Here is a 12269-nt window from a genome sequence, read left to right on the forward strand (position 1 = left end):
ATGACTATGTGAATTGCTGAAATTATGGTATATTGTAAATTTCACGAATATTTGAATGACAGGAAAGCTATCCTGTTTCCTAACATGCAGATTTATTTTTCCCAAGTCATTTGATTAATTGGTCATGTTTGTAAAACAGGGGAATGCCTCAAATTTTAGAGGAAGTGGTTAATTGATTAAATTGATCTTATTACTTGACTTGCACTTTTTTTATCAACCATGAAAGGAAGAGAAACAAAGTTAGCCTCAACAGGATTTGAAACTAGAATATAAAGAGCTGGTAGAAATATTGGAAGGTATTTTGCCAACACTCTAACAATTGTGCCTCTCCACCATCTTAAGTTTAATAGAATAAAATCTGTGAATGAATTTTGATGAATTTCTTGTGTAGTTTTAATGAAAGTTGGTCTCACATTGCTTGCATTTATATCTTTCCTGAGACATGTAAAAGTTTTCATTTGTATAATACTTGGCTGCTTGTCACTTCAAATAAAGAGTAGTGAACTGATATTAAAGCCAAAATTTTCCTTTCGCTACTATTAGGATGTTTTTCATTTTTACTTTCAGGGTTAAAAAATGAATGATTACACTTATTGGTTTACATGCAAACTTTTGTTTATTTTATATCCTTCTATATGTTGGATATGCAAATTTCACAAAGCGGGGATAGACACAACTGTCTTCACACAACCTACTTCAGATTACTCCACTAAACACAATACTCTAATAAATAGAAACTCTGAACAATGTCAACAACTTCCATGAACTCCCAATGACTCTCTTTGTCTCAACCAATATGCTAATTTTTTTATAAGAGTTTTGCTAGTCCATTCTTCCAATCCCATAGGGGTGCCAATGACTCTCACCACAACAGTTTATACATGTATATTTTACCAAAACAAGTATCCCCATGCGAAGCTTCACCTGTATGTAAGTACATAACTTTTTTGTTAATTTAAGTTTTCTGTTAGTTAACCATAGCTGTTTGTAAATTGAACACCTGTTTCTCTGTGTATATTGAACAATTTCCATAAGATATATATGTTTGTTTCCCAATGCCATGGTTTAGGGTCTAGTTCTACTGTGTGGCATTTTGGGCAAGAGTCTTCGACTATAGGTAGAGATCAACAAATGCATTTTTAGTGAAAGTGGTTGATGGGAACTCTATGAAGCTTATTGCATGTGTGTGTATACACCATATCAATTATGTGATGCATGTTATAGGTAACTGTTGACAAAAAGTGCAAAATACTCATTGAAAAATCAAAATAATTTAGAGTAATGTCAAGAAGGGATGTAGAATGGATAGTGGAAGGTGTCCCACAGTATTGCAGCCTAGGCCTATGTGTCATCTTGCTACTGCAAGAGAGTACAGACCATTGAATGTTTGTGAAATATTGGCAGCTAAGATTATGAACTCTTTGGATTTACTGATTACCTTGATGTCAGTGAGATTGCCATTGTCAAACAAGAGATTTGTTACCTTAGTAAGTGTCTACCCTCCAACCATGTGTTCCTCTGAAGAGAAAAAAAGACTAATATTTTATCTTTCATGAAAAAAGCTTCTACGCAGTGTTCTTTCTGCTTATAAAATCTTCATACTTGGTGATTTGAATGAAAGCATTTGCAGAGATAAAAAAATTTGGGATATAATTGGGAAACATGAAGCCAGAAAATGCAATAGTAATGGCTTGTTTAGTACTGCAAGTGTGTTCGATTTTTGCATATACTGGGTGACTGTCAATCTCCTAGTGTGGAGCATGCTGTATTTGAGCACCAAATATGTGGGAGTATTTATGTGATCAAGATGAAAGGCAATTAGGTCTCTCATTAATTTCTGTTTGGTGAGTTGGCCCTGAGGAAAAATCTAGGCAACAAATTGAAATTAAGGCATGAATGCATTAGAGACACTTAGAGGATCTAGATCAAATTAGAGAAAGTGAAAACATCACTAAGTTTTTGATGGAAAAAATTGTTTCATGTTGGAATGAGTGAATTTGAATGAATCTCAATAAAATCTTAGTGTGCATGAAAAGCTTGAGAGAGATTTTTGAAAAGGTCTTAATGTTAATGTTTCCATTGTGTTTTGCTTCAAAAACTATGTAGACATGACAGAATTAAATAGACATCCTTATAATTGTTAAAATTTATTTAAATTATTTATTAATTATTATAATGTGAATATCTAATATTTAGTAGACAGGCTCCTTGCATTTTTGAATGCAAGGACCCTAGCAGGCATGCTACTGATCTGATGAATATTCTCTTCATGATTTTCTTGCCAAGTTTCTTGCAGTAATATCAAAAGATCTGGCTTTAAGGATGCTTTCTTTTTCTTTTTAGGAAGTATCCCATCCATCATGCCTCAGAGGTGTTCAGTAGGGTTCATATCTGGTGATTGGCTTAGCTATGGAAGCTTTTTAATGCCATTCTCTTCCAACCAATCCTGGGTCTTTTAGTTGTGCAAGAAAGCCCTATCTTCCATAAATAGTGTTATTTAATCATTTTACCCCTGGAGGTTATAGGAAGAAGATTTTTCTATAATATGGACACATTTATCTGAGTTTATGTATCCCTCACATTCCACCATTTCTGATTGACTATTGCTCCAAACTGCTCTCCAGACCATCACATGTTTCATTGTTGGCTGCAATATATTCACGTGAAAATATTGGTGACTGATTCTCCAGACCCACATTCGACCAGTGTCAGAAAATACAGCAAATCTGGATTCATCAGAGAATTTGACAGTGTCCCAAAGTGCTAGTGACCTCTCTACCATTTCACTTGTCCAATCTTTTCTCCATTTGATATTGGCTGGTCGAAGCAGTGTCTTCTTTCTTGCTGCTCTGCCATAATAGCCAATTTTGCAGAGATAACTGACAGCTATTCTGGGACTGACATCAACTTATTCTGCTATATTGGAGGCCTTGCAATGAGGATTATCTTACACACTTCTCTTAAGAAAGCAAAGTGTTCTGTCAGAGGGCCTTAGTCTACCTGGGTAAGGTGATATGGACTACTTTCCCGTTTAGTGAATTGAAAAATTACTCTATTTACTGTAGAAAGTGGAATCACAATGTTTTCTGTGGTTTTAGGCTAAGTCAGCCTTGAAATAGGCGCAGCATATGGCCTCTTTGTAAATTGGACATTTTTAAGGCTTCTTTTGTACATGGCATGATTAAACAGTTACATATAGAACCTGAAACATATAAATGTCAATTAATAAAAAAAATATAAACCTCTTCAAGTTATAATAACAATGTGTTAATGGGTATCTATTTACTTTTGTCATGTTTGTGTACAAATGTATCATTTGTTACAACTGCACTTTGAAAGAAAAAGAAAACCTTTAGTAGAAAATTAGCATTAGCTACGACAACGTTACCCAACTATTAAATCTTATATTTTTCAAACTCATGCTAGGATGGAAAAATGAACGTAGGTATGAGACTTATTTTTACACATGTATTGATGCATATAAAACATGAAATTATGTTGTCTACATACTTAAATACTTGCAATTAATTCATTGTAAGAACATAGAATTTTGACAGGTTTTCTTGAGTTGTTGCTCATCTACAATAATCTGATAAATTTGAGGTTATTGTTGGTTGCATAAGATTGTCATTGAATTTTCTCTCGACAGAAATATCTAATCATTTTATCCATACTAGCATGGGTTGTGTGTGTCATGTTGATATCTGTTTCAGTTTAATTCCCTCTGCAATAGTTTCTTTTTTTTGTGTTTATGCAATATGGTACTTTCATAAAATACAGTTGTCTCTTGCCTTACACAGTATTCTGTTTCTTAGTTCACTTTTGCACAATTTTGCTCATTTTCCTCTATTTGTTTCTTTTTGTTTTTACAAATATAGAAGTAGTACTTGCTTCAGTTTCTCATTATATTTTGTTAAATATTTTTGAATTTGAAATATTAAAATTGATTTCACTGGAAATGAAAATTCAATGTATAAAATTAACTTTAAACTAGATGTTCAGCATCAAATGCAAAAGTTTTACAAAAAGAATTGTCCTCATCATCATCATCATCATTTAATGTCCATTTTCTATGCTGGCTTGGGTTGGACAGTTTCATCAGGGCTGTAAGCTGAGGGTCTGCAGCAGACTCCAGTCTTGATTTGTCATTGTTTCTATGGCTGGATGCCCTTCTTAACATCAAGCACTCCATGAGTGTTGTGGGCAGGGGTTGTGAAAAAATTAATTGATGGGAAATTAATTACAATATATTGTCTTCTAAGGCACGGCATGTCATGAAAGGTGTCAGTCATTAGTCATTGCCTTTATAAGTTCCAACAGTCAAAGATCATGCATTACCACCTTGTCCAATGCCTTCTTATGTCTACTTCTTCTGCCATGTAGCATAGTTGTCTGCACAGGTATAATAAATCTGGCTTTCACTCTGAAGGAGAGACCCTTAGTTACTAAACAGAGGAAGGAGCTCTCTGAATTTGCTCAGCCTATTTTTATTCTTGCAGCCTCACTCTTGGTTCATCCACCTCTGCTACTGACTTTGTTGCTCAACAATCTTTATCGTACTCCTCTGGTATTTGATGAAGCCCATTTTCTGTACACTTTTAGTGTTTACTGTACATGTGCACCTTCCACATGCAAAAATATTTTCCCAGTTTACCTTCCTCTGATATTGCTACACCTATTATGTGTTATACAGAGTACATCTACCTACCTGTTTCCTTCATATTGAGGATGGCCATGTACCTGAAGGGCTTTACGATTTATCTGTTTTCCTACTTACTAAGACTTTGTGTTAGGGTTGGGTAGGTTAATTCTGTGACCTTTCAATTCTAGACCTTGCTTCCGTACGCACAATTTGTTCTCTAGTTCTGGTAGTGATTTAGCTATAAGAAGAAGCTCATTAGTAAATAAGTGTGAAAACTCTTTGCTTTCACAAACACTTTATGTACACTGATTGAAGCAATGAAAAAGAAGGTCCTCGGTATACATGAAACGTGAAGGAAAATATTTGGATAATGAAACTAATAATGTATGGCTAATTGAATGTAATGTAATAAATGATAATATATGAGTGTTCAGTTGTCATCCTCTATGCCCTCCCCAATTCCTTTGAGAGAAGCAAAGAAGACTAATAATATGTATTAAATGATTAACGAAAATAATAATTAGTGCAAGAGACCCTTAATCAATATTGACGGTGTGACGATCAAGGAGCAACGTGTCAGTTGTGCATCAGGCTTTTGTGTCAGTCTTTGCGAGTCTGGCAGAGCGACAAACAGGACAATTGCTGGATGGAGGATAAACTGCATCAGGCAAGGGTCACTTTTGGAAAGCAGGGGTTTCAAGGGGTGTTGGGGTATGACCACTTGTGGTAAAGGTGGGGTAAGTTGGCGTGGCTCTGTGGGTAGGCGGTGAGATGCTTTTCTGGTCATGGTAATTTTGGAATCGGGAAGTGGGCATTGGTGTTGCAGCTGCATGAGGTGCTGTTAAAGTCGGTTGAGAAGGTAGTCTCATCACTGGTGTTGGCGTAGGGAACGCATGTGGTCCAGACACCATGAGCAGTGGGCCATGGGGAAGAAGCAGTAGATACTTCCAGAGGAATTTTGTTGCACAGTGTGACTTGGCCTGATCCATCCACTCTCAACATGTACAGATCGAAATGACGTACATCTAAATGGCACCAGTTTTCCCCCCATTTGTAGGATTGGGTCAAACTTGGCTCTGGATTAGGACATAGTTCGAAAGAAGTGAGCATGTGTGTTTTGACAACCGTTCAGTAGCACTCATGTTGTGTTTACGCAGGTCTTCTTTTCAATAAGTCATAGTTTCATGCCATGTGGAATGTAGCTTGTACTTGCCGGGATGGATGGGAATAAAGTATTGTATAGGGCTGCCAAAGATGCACATGGCTGGGGACAAGTGTGTGTCCCAGTCAGGTGTATTTCTTTATTGTAGCATTGTGCACTGGAAACTGTCAGTGTTAAGGAAGCCATTGGTGTCAGTGTTGTCTGTAACGAGGCCCTTTATTGTCTCAATACCGACTTTGGCGCGGCAGTTGTCATGGGGAAATGCAATGGCGGTGATTCTCCCCAATTGTGGAAGAAGGTACAATGTCAGCTCATAGCTGATAGGGCAGTGTTAAGTGCCTGTGCGCCATTCGATGCTCCTTTAAGATGGTTTTCCAGACCTGTTAGGACATACCACCATTGTCTGTCACCAATTGACAGATGTACCAATGGGAATAGGCTTGATAACTCCAAGTGGAACATTCCGGTCGAGACCTGCTTTTACTTCCTCTTGCCAATGAACCAGGACTGGTATGGGCGTATGGTGGGCGACTGGTTTAGCATTAAGCGGATCGGTTGGTCAGACATCTTGGAGAATTGCCGATGGTTGCAGACGTTGAATGTGCTGGAGCTGTAGTATTGTAGCAGCTACTTCCTCAGGCGACAACGTTTTTCCTCAGTGGCTGGGAATGGTAGTGTAGTTGGAGGAGGGGGTTGTATTTGTTGTAGGTGGCAGGTGCATACATTCTGTGTCATTGTTGCAGATGATCGATGAGGCTTGTCAGTACTCTCTCCCATGGATTGTTTACAGGCCAACTCATGGCACAATCAGGTGCAGGACAGGGTACGTTGGTCATACTGACTCGCTTTTTGTCATAAATAAGTCTGACAACTGTTTGCTTTCACCAATATTTTATGCAGTCTGAAGCAATGAGTAAAGGGTCTTCAGTATACCTGAAATGTGAAGGGAAAGATGATGGATAATAAAATGAATAATATATGGCGAATTGAATGTAATGTAATAAATTGTAATATATGTGTGTTTAGTTGTAATCCTGTAATCAGCATAGAGGAGTTGCTAGGGTCTGCCTGTTTTATATTTATCTGTTATTACCTGAATGATTATGATACCAACAAAAGTCAAGTACATAGGTTTATACTTGGTTAGGTACTTCTGGGGTTTCTTACCAGAAATATATCATGACTGGTGTTTCTTCCTGATACAAAACCAAATTGCATCTCATCTAGATTAAGTCTTTTCCTAATAAGTTGGGCTATGATCCTCTCCGTGATTTTCATCATCTGAAGAAATTAGTGCCAGTGCAAGCACTTTATTTTTAAAGCACACATCAGGCATATGTTAACATATTAGCAATGAGAAAGCGCTCTAATCGATGTCTACCTATATACATACATATATGCAGGGTAGCCATGTACTTTCTCTACAGCGACACACCTCTGCCTGTCTCTCTATCATACTACAGGTTAGGATGAAGCCACCTCTCTCACTACTAGCAGTCCACTCATCCTTGAAATTTACTTTTTAATTTTACTAGTGTCAGTGTTACCAAAACTTTTCTCAGACATAGAAACCATGTGAAAACAGACATTAGATGTACGTGTAGTAATTCATCTCAGATAGTGTGAAATAGTCCAACCCATGACAACATGAAAAACGAATGTTAAATGATGATGACACACATACACGTTAATTGTATTTCTTATATTAATTTCAATAATTAATTTGTTTCTATTTATAAATAAAAACAATTGATTTCGCATCAGAATGATTAGTTTGATGACTTGTGGAAGCAATGTACTGTGTAAATGTAAGGACAACTGTATTTATTAAACAAGTGTATATCATGATTCGACACAGATAAAACTTGACTTTCAAATGTTGGTTGATATTTTGCTTGTTGTTTGCATATCATGCCTTGTATTATAGATCCCAAATGGCCAAAGGTAAGTGGTCTTTCTTATTTTGGTGTGGGTTTACTGTTAGGATTGGTTTTCAGAGTTTAGTCTATATTAGGGTCAGCTTGAGGATTTGTGAAGGGTTTTTAGAGAGAATAGTCAAGTAAGAGATCAAAGTTTGAACTAGAGGTTGGGATTTGGGGTGATGAGGAGAGTAGAGATTGAACAGGTTTATTTATAGTGTTGATGACTGTTTTATATCGGGTTTAGCATTGAAAAGCAGGGATGGGGGCTGGGTGCTTGGATAAGATGCGGATGTCAGGTTGATCCAAGTTATCTCCATGGTGGTCTTTGGCATGTTGGTAGAGTATAGAAGACTGTTTTCTGTCGTCAAGTTGTCTTAAATGTTCATTTATCCGTTCCGCAATGCTCTTAGACGTCTCTTCTATGTCATGTTCATGTCATGTTCATGTCCTTACAAGCACCTTCTATGCATCTTATATTGTAAACTACATTTCGAGTTCTACAGTTAATACCAGGGCTAATTCTACATGCCATGCAGTTATCAATTGTGCATATGGTATTCTTAAACGGGCATGTCCTTCATAATTGTGACCTGACGGAGTTCCTTGGCTTTTCAACAATTTTAATGTTGAGTTTGGTCTCTTTCAGAGCTTTTCTAAATCTACGGGCTAGTTCTCCATGGGCTCTGGCCTCTACTAATATCACTCCTTGAATTTTTACTGGTGAGTGTGTATTTAATAATAAGGCACTAAAAGAGAAAGACTATCCCCAGACACAACAGAATATACACTGTTTTCGCTAATTACTCTTTCACTCACTTTTGCTACTTTCAGTTATTTGACTGCGGCCATGTTGGAGCACCGCCTTCAGTCAAAGAAATAGAGCCCAGGACCTATTCTCTTTTGCCGAACCGTTCAGTTACGGGTGCGTGAAAACAGCAGCATCGTTTGTCAAGCACTGTTCGATGGATAAAGAGGCATACAAACGTATATGTATATATATATATATATATGTATGTATGTATATATATATATATGTATGTATGTATATATATATATATATATGTATACACACACGATGGGCTTCATTTAGTTTCCGTCTACGAAATCTATTCACAAGGCTTTGGTCACCCCGAGGCTATAGTTGAAGACACTTGTCCAAGGTTCCACGCAGTGGGACTGAACCCAGAACACAGTGGTTCGTAAGCAAGCTACTTATCACAAAGCCGCTCCTACGCCTAGCAGTATATATATATATATATATATATATATATATATATATATATATTTATCTATTTATAAAACTGAAATGCGAAAAGTTTGTTTGTTTGTTTGTCTGGAACGGTTTAAAGACCACTACATCCCGTCGGATTGACTCCAAAATTTACCGTTCGTGATCAATCATTCTCACAGAAATGCGTGCACAAACAGACACAGAATGTCATGGTTTAAAGGTCAACATGTTTAAAACATAAATAGCTACGAGTTTGTGTATATGCATGTATCTATGTGCATGAGTGCGGACGTGTTTTCAGAATGTCTCAGTTTTAAAGTCAACATATTTAAAACATAAATAGGTACGAGATTGCGTCTTTGCATGTATCTATATTCGTGGGTGTGGACGTGTGAGTGTTTGTGCGTGTGTGAGCACAGTCCACCTATACCCAAGCTGGTTGCATCGTCTCATAAGAAACAGCCGTGAAAGTTCCGGACCACATTAATGAACGCATTTGCATACAAACAATTAGGGTTCGACTTGAACTTGTCCGGTTAACAAACAGTAGTGTCTGAATGGGAATTAGCTTGCTTACCTAACAAATGTTTCCGAGTTCAGTCCCACTGGGTGGCATGTTGGGCAAATGTCTTCTACTATAGTCTCGGGACGACCAAAGCCTTGTGAGTGGATTTGGGAGACGGAAACTAAAAAAAGACTGTCGTATGTATATGTATATATATATATATATGTAGCAGTAAGAGTGGCTATGTAGCTTGCTTTCCAAACACGGTGTTTCTGGTTCAGTCCAACTGCGTGGCCCCATGGGCAAGTGTCTTCCAATATAGCCTCAGACAGACCAACGTTTCTGAGTAGATTTTGTACACCGAAACAGAAAGTAGCCCGTGGTATATAGATAGGTATATATATATATATATATATATATATATATATATATATATATATATACCGGAGTAAACACATAAATGTGAAACAAGGTGGAAAAAAGAGTACTGAATTTTCTGCTGCTTAAAATAAAGTATATGTATATATATATATATATATATATATATATATATATATATATATATATATATACATATATATATATATATATATAGAGAGAGAGAGAGACATAGGTATATATTGATAGATATATGTATATACATATAGATATTTAAACATATATGGGATGGCCATAATGGGACATCCGACTCACTAGAGAGAGCAGTTATCTTGCTCATTATAATTTATTAAAAGTAATATAATTATATGTAAGGAAAGTAACTCTGGAAGATGTTATCTAGTTATCTCCCTTCCAAGAGTTAATTTCCCTTCATATTTTTTTATTGTTAAATTATAATATTCAAGAGAAGTAACTGTAGAAGATACTTTGTAGTTATCTCCCTTAAGTATGTAGTTATCGTAATATACACTTTGTCGCTCTTAGACTATTTCAGTTATTTCACTGTGACCATGGTGGAGCACCGCCTTTAGTGAAGCAAATCAACCCCAGGAATTATTCTTTGTATGCCTATTACTTAATGCATAGGTCTCTTTTGCAGAACCGAAAAGTTACGGGGACGTAATGTTCGATATACTGATTTAGTAGGTATTTATTTATTGTAAGAACTTCAATTATCATAAATTATGGGCTAGGAAAAATACTAGAAACTTTTTTGATATACCTATTGGGGCTCCTTGTGTGTGTGGGACTGTTTTTATTTATGTGAGTGTGGGTATTTTAATTTCAGTGTTTGTGTGTGAGAGTGTTTTTATTTCTGCATGCGCGAGTGTGTGAGCGACTGAGTGTTTCTATTTGTTTGTGTGTGTGCGACACTTACAACTACAACAAACACTTTGACCATTTGTAAGATACCCACATTTGAGATCACTAAATACTAAATCAAAATAAGTTTAATTTATTGCACATTTATATATATACACGCACACACACACACACATGTATGTGTTTGTGTATTTATATGTCGTATATTGCGTCGTATATATATATATATGTATATATATATATTTATATATATTTATATATATTTATATATATATATATATATATATATATATATATTTATATATATTTATATATATATATATATATATATATATATATACACATACAGATATACGTGAATATACCAACACGCGTATATGTAGTATCTAAAACAAAAAAGAAACTGTAAGGGATGGAATGGGAGTTCTTTCCGTTTTATTAAGAAAACTTGCATCTGTATGTGTGATAGTACGTGCGTGCGTGCATTCTCGTGTGCCCTTCGAGTGCAAACAAACACACACACACACACACACACACACACACACACACATTTAAATATATGTACGACGAGATTCTGTCAGTTTTGTTCCACTAAATCCCATCACAAGGATTAGCTAGGCCCTGGGCTACAATAGTAGACAATTGCAGAAGATGACAGGCAGTCGGAATGAACCCGAAACCATGTGGTTCGTAAGCAAACTACTTACAACATAGCCATTCATACGTCGATATTCATGTATACGACGGCTATTTCAGTTTCCCTCTACAAACTCCACTCAGAAACATTGGTCGGCCCTAGGCTATAGTCGAATACACTTGCCAAAGGTGCAACGCTGTTGGTTTGAACTCAGCACATTGCGGTTCGTGAGCAATCATTCTCGCTGAAATGCGAGCACAAACAGACACAGAATGTCACGGTTTAAAGGTCAACATGTTTAAAACATAAATAGCTACGAGTTTGCGTATATGGATGTATCTTTGTGCCTGGGTGCGGACGTGTGTTTCCAGAATGTCTCAGTTTTAAGGTCAACATATTTAAAACATAAATAGGTACGAGATTGCGTCTTTGCATGTATCTATATTCGTGGGTGTGGACGTGTGAGAGTTTGTGCGTGTGTGAGCACAGTCCACCTATACCCAAGCTGGTTGCATTGTCTCATAAGAACCAGCCATGAAAGTTCCGGACCACATTAATGAACTCATTTGCATACAAACAATTAATTCTCGCCTTGAACTTGTCCGGTTACCAAACAGTAGTGTCTGAATGGGAATTAGCTTGCTTACCTAACAAATGTTTCCGTGTTCAGTCCCACTGGGTGGCATGTTGGGCAAATGTCTTCTACTATAGTCTCGGGACGATCAAAGCCTTGTGAGTGGATTTGGGAGACGGAAACTAAAAGAAGACTGTCGTATGTATATATATATATATATATATGAAGCAGTAAGAGTGGCTATGTAGCTTGCTTTCCAAACACGGTGTTTCTGGTTCTGTCCAACTATGTGGTCCCATGGGCAAGTGTCTTCCAATATAGCCTCGGACAGAC

Source organism: Octopus sinensis, linkage group LG24 (assembly GCF_006345805.1).
Source record: "Octopus sinensis linkage group LG24, ASM634580v1, whole genome shotgun sequence".
In the NCBI taxonomy this organism is placed as follows: Eukaryota; Metazoa; Mollusca; class Cephalopoda; order Octopoda; family Octopodidae; genus Octopus; species Octopus sinensis.